This window comes from Acomys minous, assembly GCF_964271855.1.
Source record: "Acomys minous genome assembly, chromosome: 4".
NCBI lineage: Eukaryota > Metazoa > Chordata > Mammalia > Rodentia > Muridae > Acomys > Acomys minous.
The window spans coordinates 46,940,882-46,960,244 of NC_140486.1; the positions used below are offsets into that span (position 1 = coordinate 46,940,882).

General features: G+C 46.5%; 1 protein-coding gene and 1 long non-coding RNA gene across 5 annotated transcripts in view; one reads left to right on the top strand and one right to left on the bottom strand.

Annotated features, from left to right (window-relative positions):
* The window catches only part of FGF1 (fibroblast growth factor 1), a 96,900-nt gene that overhangs the window by 46,539 nt on the left and 30,998 nt on the right, over positions 1–19,363 (top strand). The window lies entirely within an intron of this gene.
* The window catches only part of LOC311596673, a 153,749-nt gene that overhangs the window by 38,324 nt on the left and 96,062 nt on the right, over positions 1–19,363 (bottom strand). The window contains exon 4 of one of the 2 annotated variants that reach the window (XR_014778923.1): positions 18,123–18,744. The exons of the other annotated variant lie outside the window; for it this stretch is intronic. This is a non-coding gene — a long non-coding RNA (uncharacterized lncRNA). Of the gene's footprint in view, positions 1–18,122; positions 18,745–19,363 lie in introns of those variants that run through there. 2 annotated transcript variants of the gene reach the window in all.

Sequence of the window (19,363 nt, forward strand, 5' to 3'; positions counted from 1 at the left end):
ACAGAACTAGACGTTGGCCCACTTCAATTTCTACCTTTATGTATTCGCATTCTGGGGACCCTGGAATCTAATGTTGAACCCTGCGACCTTATGACCTTGCGTCCATCTTGTCCACGAGACCCCATGAAAACCAGACTGATTCATTCTCATGCATTGTATTGCATACCTACTGTGCTGGGTCGGGGATTCTGAAAATGGAAAGAAATGGTACCGTGGCAGACATCAGGTCCTGGGGTCCTGCTGTACAAGTTGCCAGGCATCTACAAAACGAGAGCCCACTTGAAAATGAAGAATGAGCCACGGAGGGAGGCTGGGCTGGGATGGAGAAGCAGCGGCAGCTGTGGGGAGAAGATGGCAAAAGAACACTGCCACCAATGGCGGCTGCCACCCATGGCATGCCAATCACATACCAGACTCTGGAGTAGGCCAATAGACTTTCATATCAACTTATCCCAATGACCCTAAAGTAGGTGTGGTTATCTTACTCATCTCACAGATAAGGAGCCTGGGGGTGCAGTGCAGGGTGCGGGCAGGGCTGGCTACCTCCTCAGGGTTCACTGACTTAGGAACTTCAAGAGCTGAGCTTCAGACCCAGCTTTACTCTCCCACCTTCCGCCCTTGATTTGGGGACCTTCCTCCTATCGTGCTTGCCACGGCTGAGGAACGAGATGTCTCCCGACACTTCCAGAGAACAAGGTGCTGAGTGATGAGCTAATTTGGAAGTGTACCTCAAAGCCCTTCTGTGACTGACATGTCTCAGAGCAGATGCACTCATCCGTCATCAGGAATAACTCACACCATTGTGTCCGGCCCCACCCACAGGACTTTTTTTTTTTTTTTATTGTCTGCCCTACATATGAGTAATGCCACTTTCCATTTTAAGCAGGGAACTTCAGGAAAAATGACCACAGTGTAAGCCATGATTTAAAGCTAAGCGCTGCCTACGTAGTTACTCACTCCTTTTAAGATGTGACTGACACACACCCTCGCTCTTGGGACACTGCAGGGGAAGCCCTGCATGCCTGCTGAAGTGCGAGAGCAATCTGGATGCCCCAGAGTCAGACATGGCACTGTGCCAGGGTATGTGGAGGCTGGTGGCTTGCCTGGCTCTCCACCTGAAATCCTGGCTCGCCCCGATCCCCTGTGTATACTAAGGTGGTATCACTTGTATGTTCACGTGACATCTGCCGAGGGCCTGCTATATGCAGGGCACCCTAGTCTCGGCTGGAGACCCTGCCAGCAGCTGCACAGCTACCTGTCTAGGGAAGATTAGGTAGGCACATACAGTAAAATATCACAACCAATAGGTAAAACATACTCTCTAGAAGCCCAGGGAGGTTGGGGGACCAGAGGCCCATAGGACTGAAGGCCATGGGAGACAGGACGAAGAATTGCTGGCTGGCTTTCGGAATTGTAAGCAGCCAAAGGAAGCTGGAGAGAGAAGTTTTGAGAGCTTGGGGTTACTCTAAGAGTCACTGGGAAAGCATGGGGGTCCCGAGTTACAAGCCTGTTCACCCAGACAAGGCGTGTGTGTGTGTGTGTGTGTGTGTGTGTGTGTGTGTGTGTGTGTGTGTGTGTGTGTGACGGAGACGGGTGGGGCTGAAGATTCTGGGCAGTCCAGAAGGATGACAAATGTCCAGAGAAACAGGTAGAAGTAGGGAAGGTGGGGAGAAGACTGGCTCAGGATGACCTAAGACTTTCTGAGTCAGAGAAGCCAGGAGGCCCAGTTTAAAGAGAGCCCCAGCTTGCTGAGAGAAGCAGGCACCAGGCACAGCCAGGCTCCTAGGGGATTCCTGAGCCAGAGACATTTTCTAATCTCTGAAGGCTCTGCCACTTCGTCAAGAAGCCAGGCCCCTGTGCCAGCAGGTAAGGAGAAACTAGGTTCTAAGCCTTTCTTTGTATTTTCGTGCTCCTGGGGCCATTCGGGCGTGCCCCAGTTCTCGCCGTATGACTTGGGCTTACAGAGCCAGTTAACTCATACGGTAGGTAGAAAAGATGAGGAGAAGCCAATGGGTATAAGAGCAGGCAACCTTGCATGGCTGCGCCAACCCAGGCTGACAGACGTTGTTTTACGTCCCCCTCTTAGTACACCTGTTAGTTTGCAGATGAAAGACTCGTGTGCAAGGTGGATGACTTGGCTAAGATTGTGGGGCCAAGCGAAGATCTGGCTGAGCACAGCTGTATGTTGGCAGGGACATGAAGAAGTTGAGGGTCAGATGAGGACAAATGACCACCCGAGAAGAAGACCCTCTTCTCCTACTCTAAGTGTGCAACCAGGGGTCCCTAGCAATCACCTCTCTCTCTCTCTCTCTCTCTCTCTCTCTCTCTCTCTCTCTCTCTCTCTCTCTCATTCGAACCTTAAGATCAGCTTACTGAGAAATTTCAAGTTTCACTTCAGGGTGAGATCACTGCTTTCCTAGTGGGACCCTCGAGTGAGGAGCTTTCAGCACAAACTCAAGGTATTAACTTCTGAACTAGCAAGGGGGCATACCCAATATTTTAAATTAGTTATTAAAATTCTCTGATTATGTAGGAAAGGTTCCTAATAAATAGTATAGAAAATATAGAACACAAACAGGAAACAGTAGATATTAAACAGGCATGCCGTTATAGGTATCTACTGAATGCTATGGTCATATCTGGAGGGGTGTACGTTTTCTATAGTGTGCATGTGTGTGCAAATATGTATGCATGTAATTTGTAGTCTTTCCTTCCAGTCATATAGATCAGCGTTGCCTTTTAAAATCACAGTTCCTACTATCTGGTTTACTCTTCGTCCTTAAGGGAGCCTTGTGCACTATTACACAAGTTTGGAAGTCCACTAAGTGAGTACCCGTGAGCAGAGCAAGCCAGGGGCTCTCCCACTTTGTTTGAATGAGTGGACGGACACTGGACCTCGCTGGTGGGAAGGAGATGTATGTAGCACACACTTGCATCTTCATTACACACTAACAGTCCTCGCTGGCAGGCAGTGCACGAGAGGCGAGGGTAAGAACACTCACACGTGTAGGTCACTCAGGTATGTTACAGAGACACAAAACGGAACAAGTTTCCAGAGCTGAGCTCCGGGTAGAATCTTCATTCTGACACCATTTTCACTTTGGTTGGCCTAGGGGACCCTCCCTCTTTGCCAAGGGCCACGCACACCCCAGAGTGTGGCATACACGCATGGGCTCTTCCTGACAGGAATGCAGAAAGGCCTTCACAGGCTTCCATAAGCAGACCTCCTCAGAACGGATGTGGTACAAAGCCAGGTCCATTCAGCTACTGTTGTCCCTTCTTGGCACACCGTATGGCACCCACCTTTTGTCCCTCTTCTAAGTCATCAAGACAAAATTCCTACCTGTTCCGGGGAGCTGTTTGTTCCCTGTTTATATTACAGCTCAGAGATCTGTTTTGTGTTGGGAGCCAGTGGCCTTGCGTGCCAGGTGCCTGTGTGACCCAGCTGCACTGCCAGTGCATTCCACGCTGTTTGCCTGTGAATTTTCTGACCTTGAAACAGCCTAGAAGGATTCATACAGGCTTCAGTCCGGTCTTTGCCCCCATTCCCAGGACACAGGAGAATGAACCTGACCTCAGTTAGCAAGTTATAGCTGAGAGGAAACTAATACCTGGCGCTTGTCCTTCCTTCTTGGTTCCCAGCATTCCCTTTTCTTACCAGGCCATTCCCTGTCCTGCCAAAATCAGGCAATGGGTGAGGTGAACTAGGGAAGCAAGGGTCAGCTGGCTCCTCCTTCAATGGCAGATTCACTTGTTTCAATTATTTACTCCTGGAAAAGGGCTTCTTTCCTTTTTTCTTCCTAGTTTTGTTTTGGTTTGGTTTTTGGTTCTTGGTTGTTTGGGGTTTTTTTTTGGTTTGGTTGGTTGGTTTTTGTTTTTTGTTTTTTCAGGACAGGGTTTCTCTGTGTAGCCCTGGCTGTCTGGTAACTTGCTCTATAGACTAGATTGGCCTCAGATTCAGAGATCCACCTGCCTCTGCCTCCCAATTGAGGAAATTAAAGGCATGCATCACCACTGTCCATGGGTTCTGCTTCGGTCTTGTTTTTCTTTGTTTTGGGTTTTTTGTTTGTTTGTTTGTTTGTTGAGACAGGCTCTCCTAGCTTGTACCAATCTGGAAAGCACAATTCTCCTGCTTCAACTTCCAATTGCAGAGATGACACCTGAACACTCAAGAGTTTAAGGATTTGCTTTTCCATATTTCATTTACTGCTTTATTTCATTTCTAAAGTAAACAGCTAAACAATGCACAGCTCTGCTTTCAAAGTCCATCATTTCCAACCAAACTCTTTGTTCTCCCTTCTAGTTCCACGATATCTGTGAGACTCTCTGTATATGCAAATGAACCCTCAGGCAGTTTGCATATCTAAAATACTCCTCCCCCTGGGGTTACTTAACTTCTCAAGAGTCTGGGTTTCTGTCTGTAAAGCTGGGAATGATGCCTTGTAAGTGTGGTACTATATGATACTTTTTTAAAAATTAATTTATTCTTGTTACATCTCAATGGTTATCCCATCCCTTGTATCCTCCCATTCTTCCCTCCCTCCCATTTTCCCCTTATTCCCCTCCCCTATGACTGTTCCTGAGGGGGATTACCTCCCCCTGTATATGACTATATGATACTTTAATCATGAGATAACATCTGTGAACTATATAATATACTCCAAGAAAATTAGATTTAATTATCTATATGTGCTTTAATAATTTTAAACTTATTGTTACTTCTAGAATGACCCTGAATGGCGAGTGATAACTGTCTTTATATTTTCAGTACTGATACCGAGTTTTCCTTTTAAAATAAATTCCAGCTTAAACACCAATTTAACTTCAAAAATAGTAATATCATGAGGCCCTGCCTCAAAAAAGTGTGTGTGTGTGTGTGTGTGTGTGTGTGTGTGTGTGTGTTAGGATTTGTAGCTCAGTTGGTAGAGCGCTTGCCTAGCATAGACAAATCCCTGGGTTCAATTCTCAGCACTATAAAGTTGACAGGGAGGTAACACGACTGGAATCCCAGCAGTGAGGAATGGGGGCAGACAGATTGGAAGGACAGGCTCATCCTTGGCTGCAGTGTCTGTCTGTCTGTCTGTCTGTCTGTCTGTCTGTCTGTGTGTGTGTGCGCGCGCGCGCGCGCGCGCGCGCGCGCACTTGGGCTTTTATTTTCCTCCCCTTAATACCTGTCTAAAGGCTGGGGATTGAGTCCTATGGTAGAATACTTTCTTAGCAAGCACCAGATCCAAGGTTTCATCCTAGTTTATCGGGAAAAACTAGAAAAAGGAAACTGAGTCCATCTAGATTATTTCTAGATTACTCAGGACAACACATTCTCCTTCTATAGGAAACCAATTCTCTCAACAACAGTTCTGACACAGTTGACATCAGCAGAGACCACTCCTGAATCAGCCAGCAGACATTTCAGAGCAAACACAGATGGCTGTGGCCTGGATTTGCAGGAAGGTTGAGACACAACCCCAGTGGCTGTTTCCCACTACCACAACCAAAACAGGAAGACCTGCAGTTGGTCCCCATGGGCCCTTCATTTTGTGCCCCCACAGTCTCCACTTTCTTATCCATGCCAACCTCCAACCTCCGCTGGAATAGTTTGAGCATCCTCCCCCAGAAGAGCCACCTCCACATGAGGTCTCTACCCGCCAAATGCCCTTTCCACTCTTTCACATCAAACCTCTATCTGGAACAAGGATGTCTCCAAAGTATTGTACAGAAATCCTAGGAATCTAATGTAAAGAGTGTCTGTGGATATTCATGGGCCACCTAGTAAGCATGGAAGAAGCCATGTCAGTGGGTGAAAGAAGGGCCCAAGAATCAATGCCTGTCCCTTAGGACCGAAGAGTTATAGAAAGAGGCGGGGGTCGGGGAGGCAAGGGCAGGTGCTAGGGACTGTAACTACAGACAGCAACAGCCCCCACACACAGGATGCTATAGGAGGAAACTGACTTGGAGCCTGGAACGGGACAAGACAGGTTCAGGATGGAAGCTGCATAAGCCCCAGAAGCCTCTGTGCTATGAAAAGATGGTGTTCATTCCTGCAGCCCCCGTAACCGGTGGCCTATTTTGAGTCCCCTGCCCATTGTGGATTAACCACTGCATGAAAGCGGGGACCATTACACTTTTGGGAACTTGACAGCTTCTTGTTAATAGGGCTCTCGAAGCTTCCTAGGGTGAGACAGACTTAGACACAGATGGCTTCCTCCACATCCTCCACCCTACCTGGCAAGTTCCTGTAACACCCCCAAACCCTCCAATGCTGATTCCTCACGGAACCCCCACTGCTCACTCCCCAGATACTCACACACCGTCTCCTTCTGCCACCCCCGGCTCAGCAGGGGGTTGATAGGCATAGGCACCATTTCAGATCGCCTTCGTCATGAGTTCATGTATTTTTAATTTTAATTTTTTTATTACGTGATTGGGGGCTGTACACGTGAATGAAGGTGCCATCAGAGTCCAGAAAAGGGTGTCACGGCCCCTGAAACTGGAGTTACAGGTTGTTGGGAGCCACCTAATGTAAGTGCTGGGAACCAGGCTCCAGCCCTCCATAAGAGCAGCGTGAGCTCTTAGTCTCCGAGCCATCTCTCCAGCCCAAAGGCGTTTGCTTTTGAAAATGAAAAGGGAATATTTCCGTCTAGTATGTAGCTCAGTGAGAGCGCTTACCTGGTATGCGTGAGGCCCTGAACTTGTTCCTCAGCTATCCCTGCATGGAAGCATGCGATGAGCTGACCTTTGACTTTTTCTCATTTCCCCCCCGAACACACAGCATCTGGTAAGTCACAGCCGATCAGTGTTGTGTTGCGTAAGCTAATAAATGACAAGAGTCTAATTCCATCCCATCTCTTCTTCCTCAGTCCCTTCACTCTGGCAAGCTGGATCGCTTTGTGAGGTGGGGTCAATGGTTTTAGAAAATTAGTAGGATTTCAGGTTGACTTTATTAATCAAAATTCTCATACTTGGCTTTATAATTGGGGGATCAGTAAAGCTCATTAAGCACTGATTCAGGGGAAAACTTGAGGCAGCACACACCTTTCAGTGTGCTACATAGGACGCACACCCCACTGCCGTTCTTACCACCCTCTTTCCTTTCAACAAATGTATTTATACTCAGCATTTTTGGTTTTTTGTTTGTTTGTTTGTTTGTTGTTGTTGTTTTTTTGAGATGTGATTGGTTTTATTTTTTTTTTAATTTAATTTATTTTTTTTTATGTGATTGGTTTTAAAAGGTATGTGTTTACCACATACAATGAGGTATGCCGACACATGTGTAAATGTGTTGTAATTTCTGCCTTCAGTCTCATTAGCATACCTACCACACCCCATGGCTTTAGTTTTCCAGTGAGCACTTAAGGAAACACTGTTATGGCTTGGTCTTGTTCTTTCTTTGAGGATTGCTGGGGTCTTGTTGTCCTTTGAGGTGGGGTTTTGTTTCGTGGCTCAGGCTTTGAGTGCATTATCCTCCTGGCTCAGCCTCCTTGATGCTGGAATTGAACAGTGAGGTAGCTGGCTTTAAGTTAACATGTGTTTCTTTGTGGTTTGTTGTTGTTGTTGTTGTTGTTGTTTGTTTTTTGTTTTTTTCTTTCTGAGACAGGGTCCCATGTAGCTAAGGATGACTTTTGAGGCCACAATCCTCCTGCCTCCACCTCCTGAGGGCTAGGATTATGGGTGTATGCCACTACACTGGTTTCATACGATACTGGGATTTGAATTCAGAACCAAAGGAGCTATAGCCTTAGCCCCAAGGATGCACTATCATTAACTATTGGCGTTGCCCTGCAAACAGAGCTCCCCAACTTACTCATCCTGACTAACCAGAGCTCTGGGCTTACCAGCCTCTCATTTCCGTTCCCTATCCGCACGTCCCTCCACTCTCTGTTTCTATGAATTTGAATTGTTTTCAACACATAAGCAAGATCTGCACTTTGTCTTTTTGTATCTCGATTATCTGCTTAGACAATATCTCTAGGTTCATCCATCTTGATGTAAATGACAGCTTTTTCTTCTTTTGTTTAAGGCTAAAGAGTATTCCATCTGTTGATGGACATCTCTATGCTGCTTCCTCACCTTGGTTGCAATAGATGTGAAGATAAGGATGTCTATTTAGTACAATGATTTCAATATATTCAGTGGTGGGATTGTTTGCCACCTCTTCTGTCCCAAGGATTTATTTAATTTTATTTTCTGTGTATGAGTATTTGCCTACATGTATGTATGTATATCCTATATGTGCATGGTGCCCATGTAGGCCAGAAGAGGGCACTGGATCCCCTAGAACTGAAGTTACAGATGGTTGTGGGGGCTGGGTTAGGGTTAGGGTTCCACCCCCTACCCCCACCCCCACCCCAGAACTTTTTTCTTATTTATTTATTTATTTATTTATTTATTTATTTATTTTCTTCTAGTTGTTTGATAGTTTTGGGTTTTATATATACGATATCAATTCATGTCGAGTTGATCTTTGTACATTCTATGAGCCAATATATGTATTAAACATGTATTATGAATCAGACCTGTATGAGAAACTGGGAATTAAAAGCTGAGCAAGACAGACAGGCCTCTACCCCTAATGGAAACAGCAAGACAGCAAGCATAGGGCTTGGTCTGAGTCTGAGGGGAAAGCAGAAGTACCCTGGCTTTCCACAGCAGGGGGTGTGGTAGAGGGGAGGTGGGGAGACGGAGACAGAGATGCCATAGAGAGGTCTAGGCCAACAGGAAAACAAGAACAAAGGTGAGCATGATGTTGGCATATTCTGGAACTGGAAGTTCAGTCTTGTTGACATCCACTGATGGACACGATGCCAGGGAGCTCTTAGGCCATCTGTTTTCTCTTAATACAAAGACCAAGACAGCTTGGAAACCAAGTCAGTCCCCAGAAAACAGCTAGAATATAAAGTATACAGGTGTTCTCGCCATCAGAGAACTGGGCCAGAACACAGCAGATTCTCCGTGACCGTTTGCAGAGTAAATGAAAGAAGCCAGGCAGGTGGTCTCAGCCATCTTCTCTGACATCACCAAGTGCCAGAGGAACCAGGAGTGGGGAGGCGTTTGGAGCACTGGCTGTCTGCCTTAGCTGTACCCTTCCCTTGAAATGACAGCAGTTGTCAGAAAAGCCAGAGCAGTGTGGCTGGAAAGGCAGGCAGGTCTTGAGGTCACACTCCCCTGCTGCAGGACAGGCTGTCTGCCCAGGTTCCTCTGAGTACAAAACAGGCAGAAGAGAAATGGACAACAGTCCCAGTGCCCAGCCTGCCACAAGAGGGTGAGCTGGCTCCTCTGCCAGGTGTCATCGCCTGAGCCATCACGATGTCTCATTTCAGTCAGCTGCTTAACATCTGAGTCCCATGTTCCCAAAACATGCAGTCACCTTCTCAGAGAAGGCACCTGAACTAATGTCTCCAAAATATTCTGTTCTGGCAGCTGTGTTGACTGACTTTGCCTTTGGCCCACACGCATGCTTGGGAGGCTCGCTTACCTATTATGTGGGCTTCTGTGTGCACGCCCCTACGCCACCTGACAACTACTCCACTCAACAGCCACAGTGACCTTTTAAAACTTGCAAATCTGATGACGTCACTCCCCAGCCTACCTTGTCTGGTCTTTTCCCACAGTCCTGCCAACAAATGCCCACAAGGCTCCAAGTAATCCACCAGCTGCCCTAGCCTTCTTCCACCTCCAAGTCCGGACTCTAGTTCCTCAACCGAAACATTCTTTCTTTGGCCTCAGGGCTTTTTCACATGCCTGCCTCTGCGGCCTTCCAGTAGGAACAAGCCTTCTCTCCAGGACACCTTGACATCTCTCAGGCTCTGTAATCACTTGTCACGTGGCTCCCTGAAAGCCTTCCACTTCACTGTTCTGACCCCGAGTTCACCCAGAAGGCTTTGCGTCTTCTCTCCTGGGATTTGAACTTCAAGAGTGCCTCACTACGTGTGCCTTGTTCTCTACTTCTTCCCTCATGCTTGGCACTACTAGGTGCTCACTAAACGCATGCTAGGTGACGGGATATACATTCAGGCTCTTGAACCCTTGGAAGCAACTTTCCCAAATAAAATGAGGGCGGAAGGAAGCTAAAACACAACGACGTTATCTTATCTCAGTGCTGTCGTTTCATCTACGAGTGAGGGACTTGCCTGCTTGTGTACTGTGGGTAAGCTTCAGTGGACTCTTCAGAGCCACTTTATGGCTTAGTCCAAAACAGTCGGGGCCTTTGTAGTAGGCCGCGCCGAAGAAAAGCCTCGGAGAAAAGCCACAGACATCAGATGGCATCCAGGTGCTTGTGCACGGCCCCAGCCTCCTGCTGCACCACAGGACACAGGCAACAGAGCCTGCCCTCCTCTTGCCCCATGCTCTGTTTGCTTTCTCCTCCATCCCCACCCCACCTCTACCCACCCCACACGCCCCCTCCACCCCCTGCCGCAGTAGCAACAACAATTATTTAGTAAAGGAAATAAGAGTAATGGAAAGAAAGAGAAAAAAAATAACATTGAAATGGGCAGTGTCCACACACACACACACACACACACACACACACACACACACACACACAGGGGAAAAGTACTAGATTTGGAGGTATTTCAGTGACTTTGCTAAAGGAAGAAAAATAAGTTTATCCCCTTAGGTGGAACCACGTTTCTTTATCTGAACATGAGAAGAGAGTTATTACTGAAGCCCACAGTTCACACTGCGAGGAATGCATCAGAGTCCCCTGGGGTAACTTGCTAGACATGGGGTTGCCAGGCTTACTTGGCCCAGTGCATTAGAACTAAGAAAAGGGACTTTGTCATAACTCCCAGGAAGACAGGCCACACAGAGAAGAAAGCTCAGGATGTGAGCACCATGGTAGGTCCTGGAGAGGCAGCTGGGAGCGGAAGCTCATATCTCCCAGGAATTCCAAAGGCAGGTGCCATAGATACTGAACAAAGGAAAATGCCACACATCAGACTATGGCATGCAAGTGGGAAGGAAGTGCCAGACTTCATTTTTTTCACTTAACGTTGAACTAAACCAGAAACCATAGCAAGTAGACGAGGAAGGGGATGGTGGCAGTGGAATTGGCCAAGAAGCTGACAGTATCTCATCATGTTCACTGAGACCTTTGTGTGTGTTGGGTGTGTTGTATGTGTTATGTCAATTAGTCCCCCTTTGGCCCCCCTACACAAGATTATTACCAACTTAGTCTATGAAAGAGAATGTTGAGATTCAGAGGCCAGTGAGTTGGTGCCAAACTAGATGGGAAGTCAGGTCCTTAGTAAATTTACATTTACTGGTGTAAATTCCCTGATAGTGCCTGCTTTCTAGGTGTTTACAATCAAATGGAAAAGGCCTTATAAGATAAGCCTTCTAGTCTTCCAAACACCTACCAGAAAGACGGACACATTAAGCTCTGCTCATAGGGTGCTAGCATTCCTAGCCTAAAGTTCTGAATCCTTCCACATTCTTCCCACCCACATTCCTCCCACAAACCACATGGTCGGGTTCATCACAGCAACAGCCCCACTCCCTGTACCAACTTTGCGTATTAGTTAATTTTCACGTCACTGTGATAAAAATATTTACACAGTAAAGCCTAAGGAAGGAAGGGTTTGTTTTGGTTTAAAGTTTGAGGATTAGACCACCATGGCAGGGAGGCCATGGTGTGGCAGGAACATGAGGCAGCTGGTCACATCATGCCCTCAGTCAGGAAGCCGACAGTGATGAGTGCCAGTTCTCAGCTCATGGTTTCCTTTTCACGCGGTCCAGATCTCCAGACCCAGGCAGGTCTTCCCAATTCATTTAACCAAATGAAGACAATCTCTCACAGATATGCCCAGAGGTTTATCTCTTCAGACATTTTAGATCCTATATTGAGTTAACATCAATATTAAACATTACAATATGCTTATGTAAGTGCATGTTTATATAATTTCGCTTTTTAAAATGTTACATTTTTAAATTAATGCAAGAGCCAGCATCATGGCATATGACTTAAAGACCCAGGACTCAGGAGATAGGAGAAGGAAGATCAAATGAAGGCAAACCTCTAGTCCACAGAGAGTTTAAGGCTAGCTTAGACTACATGAGACTTTGTCAAAAAGAAAAAATATTAGTGGGAATTAATTCTGGCAGAAGTATAGTCATATATCTTAAAATTTTGTCACTTTATTTACGCATATATTCTAAGTTTCCTGTCTTTGCCTTAGATTTAAGGCAACCTACATGAATTGTTTCCCTTCTGCTTATTTGTTGAATTGATACAACAATCTGAAAATTGGCCCTGTTTCCCAGGTATGGGGCCTCATGCCCTGGCGGTACAGAAGACATAGGCCTTAGAGATGCTGTGATAGTAAAGGAAAGTCTCTTCCAAGTCTCTGTACGTTTTTGTTGTTCAAGGAGAAAGTTCTTGTTTGGGATCTTTGTGTTTCCAACTCCCCAGAAGAACTGCTATTCTCTGTGTAACCTCAAGTATTCAGTAAGCAGGACACAACCAATGACGTGATGATCAGTGACACTCCTCTTTCAAGTTCCTGACTTACAGGAAGATTTTTGCAAATACTCTTCAGGGTTAGTTTCCTTTAGATAAGGAAAGTTCGGTTCAACGTGACAAGCTGCAAGTCAGGGACTATGTAGGAGAGTGGGGACCGAGGAGGCGTCACTCCTGTGTTGAAGGCAGTGGGCGAGATGTGAGCTCTGGGGAGGAAAGAGCTTCCTCTCCGGGAAGATCACGCCAGCAGTTGGATTTCTTCCCATCTCTTCATTTTAACACACAAACAATAGCATCCAAATAATAAATGAGCAATTGACTAAAGTCATGACCTAGCCAGCAATGGGAGGGGGTGGGGGTTAATTTCAGAACGGAAATCTGAGTCTGGCCAGATAGATTCTGCTGAGAGAATGATTGAAGAGAGAAGCTCCTAAAAGCAGATAAAATTTCTTTGTAATGTTTGCCTTGAGGAAAGGCATCCTTTCACAGGAAGGAGGTCTAATCCGGTCTATTTTTGTAGGAGCATTTCAAGTGGTCGGTCAACTTATTTCCTGTGGTTCCCAGGAATTCTGCAGCAGACTCTCAAGAGGATGTTGGTGATAGGGAACAGGGCCATGGTGGGTGAAAATCAATAATTATCTCTATATTTGCCTCTTTTTTTTTCTATAAAAATAATCTAGGGGAAAGTCACCTGTTTCAGGAGTGCAGAGCACATTACAACAGAGAGTAGAGTGAGACATGAAAGTCCCTCAGGATGGCAGAGTCCTTGGGTCAAGAATTTGCAACATGAAATTGATCTGCTCGTTCTCCCTCCCTCCTCTTCCCCATCCCCCAACCAACATTTGAACCACGCCTTGAGGGCCGAGAAGGAGGTGATGAAACATAGTCTCCACCCTCAGGAACTTACTGTCTATGAATAGAGACACATCAAAAAAGAACTCCCAGTGAGGGGCAGATAATTAATTACAAGTGAAGGTAAGGAAGAAGAGAACAGGAGGCTACAGGGAGCATGGAGAGATGCCTCAGTGATTTAGAGCACTTGCTACTCTTGCAGGGGTCCCAGGTTCGATTCCTAGCACCGATATGGTGGCTTACAACCATCCATAACTCAAGTTCCGTGGGGTCCCACACCCTCTGCTGACTTCTGCTGCTACCAGGCATGAACATGGTACACATACACACTCAGGCAAAATCATCCATACACATTTTTTCAAAATTTGATAAATATATTTTTGAGAGAGAGAAAGAAAGCATAGAGGAAGAGGGGCACTAAATATGGATGGGAGGTCAAGGAAAGTCTCTGAAAAGCGGAACTTCAGCCATCATCTGAATGGCAAGTAGGAGCCAGCCATGAGCCACTAAGGGGAAAGGGAACAGCTTGTTGGAAAGCTGTATGGTAAAGAGCACAGTGAACTCAGGATCCCAGAGCAGATGAGAAGGAGGCTAGAATGTAGGAACAAAGATGTGTGAGGATGTGCCGGGCCACACAGCATCATCTGGGCAGTGCTGGGATTTAGATTTTTGCTTTATAAAAAAAAAAAGCCAGGGAATGACCAACCTGAAATGAGTTTTTAGAGCTCTCCTACACTGTGCACTAAATAACATAACGAATCATATAAGGAAAGTGGGCTCAGATGAGTGTGGTGGTGACGCCTTTAACCCTAGCACTTGGGAGGCAGAAGCAGGAGGATCTCTCTGAGTCTGAGGACAGAGTGGTCTACAGAGTGAGCTCCAGGACAGCCAGGGCTACACAGTGAGACTCTGTCTCAAGAAAAGAGAAAGGAAGGAAGGAAGTTAGAAAGGAAGGAAGGAAGGAAGAGAAGGAGGAAGGGAGGGAGGAAGGGAGGGAAGGAGAGAAGGAGGGAAAGGAAAGAAAATGAGATGAAAGGTGTAGTAAGCCAGTACAGGAATTGGCAAAGGCATGAGGTGTATGTTTGGTAAGCCTTCACGGGGAGTCAGAGCTTGATTGCTGTACCTCAGAGATGTCAGACAGCTAAAAAGGCTGGGACTGGAATAACATTGCTGTAGGCTTACTTAGAAATTGTGCAATAGTTTGTAAAAAAAAAAATTGATGTAATGGAAAAAATATTTATATTACAAATAATAAAAATAATGATGAGGAAGAAGATAAAAAGAACATTTGAGTAAGCCTGATATGAAGCCTAATGACTTGTGTAATGTTTGTGTGTTTATACATTTTACACATGAACCGGTGTGTGTGCACAGTAGTGAGACAGACAGTAGTAATAATCACAAGTTACCATGACATATTTTAGGCCTGAGGTGAAGCAGAGCAGCGAGGAGAGCTTCCTCAGATGAAGGTGGTACAACAGAATTTGATGGTAAGGAGGCAGAAGCCCTGACTCCAAATGCTGTGTGTTAATAAGGGGTTTTCTGTCAATCAAACTCTCTCCACACTGTGAGGCCTTACAGTCTAAGGACTATCCCTGTGGAGGGTAACGTTGAGAACTAACAATGATCTATGTATTTGTTCTTTATAAGATCAAATCTATGGGAACATGATACCGCTGGGGGTTCAGTACAGTAGGATAAAAACACTGGGAAATGTTCTGCCTTGTCTCTGCTCCTCTCTACAGATCTACCCTAAGACAGATTTATAGAACTCTACAAGAGGCCCTGGAACTTGACAAAACCAGGGAGGATCCAGGAATGTAGATCCTTGGCTGTCCAGGGGGATTACGCACATAAATACGGCATCAGAGAGGAGACAGGAGACCCTTGGAAGCCTCTCCTTTTCTCCTTGTTGCCCAATCTGTTCTCAAGGGCCAAAAACTTAACTTTTTTTTTTTTCAGTCAGCCACACCTGACACAGTGGTTCTTTGATCCCTAAAACATGAGATGGGTAGTGGATGTTGAAGAAGATAAATGGCTTTGGAAGGTCAGATAGGAAACCACACAAATGAGGAAGACCATGGGAGCTGGAGGCCTGGGAGCACACTGTGCTTTGAGCTAGCAGGCAAGCTTGAGTAACCTTCACAGAGAGGCCTCCTCCGATAGAGGGATGGGCAGTCGTGGCTATCAGCACCTACCAGCCCTCAGCATTCTTTGAGAAATGTCATCTTGACCGTACCGTGTACCTTCCTTGGAGTCAGGAGATACCAAGGCACGTTTATCTCTTAGGTTAGCTCTTGGGCAGGAGATTTCAGCTCACTTCCAAGCGATTTCATCCCTTATCCAAGGCTGGCCATTCCTTCATGAGCTATGGTGATGGTGTTCTCCTGTTCCTCTCTCTCCTATAATATCTACTTAAGTGCTTGGCTGTGTGGAGACCTATATGTGGAAAGCTATGTCACGGGATCCTGAGAGCCACAGGCAGTACTGGAAATGCAGCGCAAATGGAAAAACAGCCCTTTGGGGACTATTCAGATGGGATGGAAGAGAGTTGGTAAATACAAAGAATTGCTAAAAATAACCAAAGTCCTTAAAAAGAAGAATGCCAAAGAATGCCAAAGGGAACAAGTGTGCCACTGTTCTAATGCACTCCCTGAAAAAAAAAATAGTTCTGGAATGCTTGCACCCTAGCTCGTGGCTCTTTTGTTCCTGCCCGTTTGGCTGTGACACCCACAGGGTCCCTTTGCAAATCCTAGGCCTGGGCTCTGCCACTGGCTCCTGGCCTAGAGTTCTCAGGGTCCAGCTGGGACCTCCCTAGCTCTCCTTCAAGGTCCAGAACAGACTGGCATGTGAGCAAGATCCACGAGTTTTCATTCCTCCCTTGGTATCCAAGCATCTTAAACCTCAACCCCACACTGGCCCTGCCACCCACTCTTGCAGAGACATGCAGATAGCATTTGTCTGGCCAAACCATGAGTTTCATCCTTTGTTTTCACAGTGTTTTGAGGGGGCCAAGAATATTGAAAATGAGGCTGCCCAATAGTGAGGAGATGTTATAAACAAATGTCCATGGGGTTGAGGGCATTTTTTTCTTGGCTAAGACACAAGCTTACTTTGCTGAAATGTGCAGCTCCTCCATTGCACAGTTGTCTAGGGCTGAGAAAAAGGAGCTAATTATATGGCTTGCAGGAAAAGACTGTCCCATGAGCCTCTGAGAGAAGCTCATTTGCTCAAACTGCCCCATGAAACTTCAAGTGCCTTAATAGTTTAATTAAGAATCAACTCACCAAAACACAGGTACAGTGAGCAGTGTAGTAATAGCTGGCATCTACTGACACGCATCATGTGACATGAGCTGCCCTGACTTTGTTCTGTTTCCTTACAGCAGTGTCACAAGATTGGCACTTTTACTTTGTTTGGTTTTTTGTTTTTGTTTTTTCCATTATGATCTGCTAGAGATGGAACCTAGGGCAACCTGCTAAACATGACCGTGACCATTGACCTATGTCCCCAGTCCCAGGCAACCCAACGGAGAAACAGGAGGATCACGTAACTTGCCAGTCATAAAAGGGGTTAATGACACCAAAAAATAAGTAAAAAATTCAAGTCTCAGGTTGTGAGGACTTTCCCTTTTCTAGGGCATTTCAAAACCTCTAAAGTCAACCTTTTCCCGGGTTGGTTCTGGCCTTGCCCCACCTCTTTATCACAGGGCAACTGATCATCTGATAAAGGCCAAAATGATATCACATGACCCTGGGTCACCTTGAGGCATCAGAGGAACAACATGGAGATGGCTACTACAGTACCACGGAAGAGACAGCTGTTAGGAGCAAAGACTCCACTTGCATGAACACAAACATCTCTTCTTTGATGCTGTCCATGAGGGGTGGGGGGTGGGGGGGACACACGAGTCACAGAGACTGGTTGGGTACAAAGAACAGAGAAGGTGAAGGGTCACCCGGGACAAAGACCATTTGTTCTTCGGATCACACTGAATCCATGCTTACAACCATAGATTCTGGCATCAGAAAACCCTAGGTTCAAATCTTAAACTTTCAGCACTAAATTAGGACACGATGTATTTCTGGATTGAAAATATTATTGCATTCATTTGCCAACTTGTTAAAAAAAAAAAAAAAAAAGGAATGGGGGCACCCAGCAGCTTAACGAATCAATCAGCTGCTGAGACTCACAGCCAAGCATTAGGGAGAGCTCGGGGAGTCCTGTGGAAAAGTAGGAGGGAAGGACAGGACCCGGAGGGGACAAGAATGCCACAAGAACAACAGAGTCAACTAACCTAGACCCATGGGGGCTTACAGAGACAGAAGCACCAACCAAAGAGCATGCGTAGACTGGACCTAGGCCCCCTACACATATGTAACCAATGGGCAGCTTGATCTTCATGTGGGTCCCCTAGTAAACTGAGCGGGTGCTGCCTATAACATAGACTCTGCTGCCTGCTTTCAATCCCCTCGCCTTAACCAGGCTGCCTGGCCTGGCCTGGCCTCAGTGGATGAGGAGGAGCTCAGTCCTGACATGACTTGATATGCTGGGGCGGGTTGCCGGGGAGTTGGGGGGGTAAGGATGAGCTCCCCTTTTCTGAGGACAAGGGGAGGGGGGAATAGAGGGAAGAGGAGGGGAAGGAGAGGCTGGGAGAAGAGGGCATGTAAAGTGAATATATAAATTAAGAATAAAATTTTAAAAGGGGGGTGGGGGCAATGCTTCTGTAACAGAATTTCTTTGAGATTTAATTAATATATGCAGCATGTTTAGGACCATGCCTAGTACGCTGGACATGTTTAAGAACTTTTACTGTTTATGGTTGTAGCCCGGGCAGGCTATTGGGTAATGCATAGTAGGGCAAGCCTTTGGCCAGGCCAAATAGATAAAAAAAAAGTACACACTTCAAAAGATTGAGTTTGAAGAAGTTAAGATTCCTAGGTCAGGAGCAGAGGGTGGGGGTGGGGGTGTGTAGGGGAGGAGGGAGAGACTCTGTAAACACTATCTTCCAAAGGGCAGAGAAGTCAGCTGACTTGGAGAAAGGAATGTCCTTGCTGGGCCCGACCTAGAGACTGTAAAGTTGCACAAGAGATTAAAAAGATTTTTGGAGACACATCAGTAAGAGGAGGTTGAGGGCTGCGAGGGCCCCTGCAGAATCACTTAACGTTTGGCTCTAAGCGCCCGCTTTAATGCACCAGCCTGCAGGAAGGACATTTCTGTTTAAGATGTGTGCAGGTCTTCGGGACACTCTGGACCAGCATATCCCATTAAAATTCAGACAGAGCTGGTCCAGCAGAGCACACCGCTGTGCCAGGAAGCCTCTGCTTTTCCTCTTGGCAGGGATCCGTTCTCTGCAGGCACTTAAAAGAATGTCTGAGCTCCCGGTTGGATGATGATCTTACAGCGAGAGGTGTTTGGAGGGTGAATAAGCCAGACTGCAGAGAAAAAGATATCTCAAATGAAGGGAGAAATAAAAGATGTTGGAGGTGACCCTGGTAGGGAGGGGGTGCATCTGTGTAAGGGCACAGGCTGAGGCAGCTGCCTTGGTGACCCGACTAGATGACAGCTCCGCCCACTTTTTCCCAGCTGCACTTGCGGCTGGGCAACAAGGGCTTTCTCTGGAGCCTGGCTGAGTCCAGCGGGGGCCCACTAAGCCACCTTGAGAGCAGAAATCACAGTGGCACATAGTGTTTATCCCAGCACTCAGGTGGCAGAAGCAAATCGATTGCTGTGAGTCTGAGGCCAGCCTGGCATACATAGCAAACTCCAGGTCAGCCACAGCTACCTGCTCTGAAAGATTTTTTTAAAAGCAGGTAGCTGTGGCTGACCTGGAGTTGTAACACATGATGGGACAACAGCAGTGGGGTCTGGGACAATGCTCTAATCAAACAGAACAGCAATTCTACAGAGAAGCAGACAGATGTTCACGTTAAATGGATTAAGAAGAACGTGAAAGGAGGCTGTAGAAAGCTTAGCCACAATTTGAGCTATGAAAGTAGATTGGGACGTGGGGCCTCTCTTTTCCTTTCTTTGTCTAAATCCCCGGGACATCTA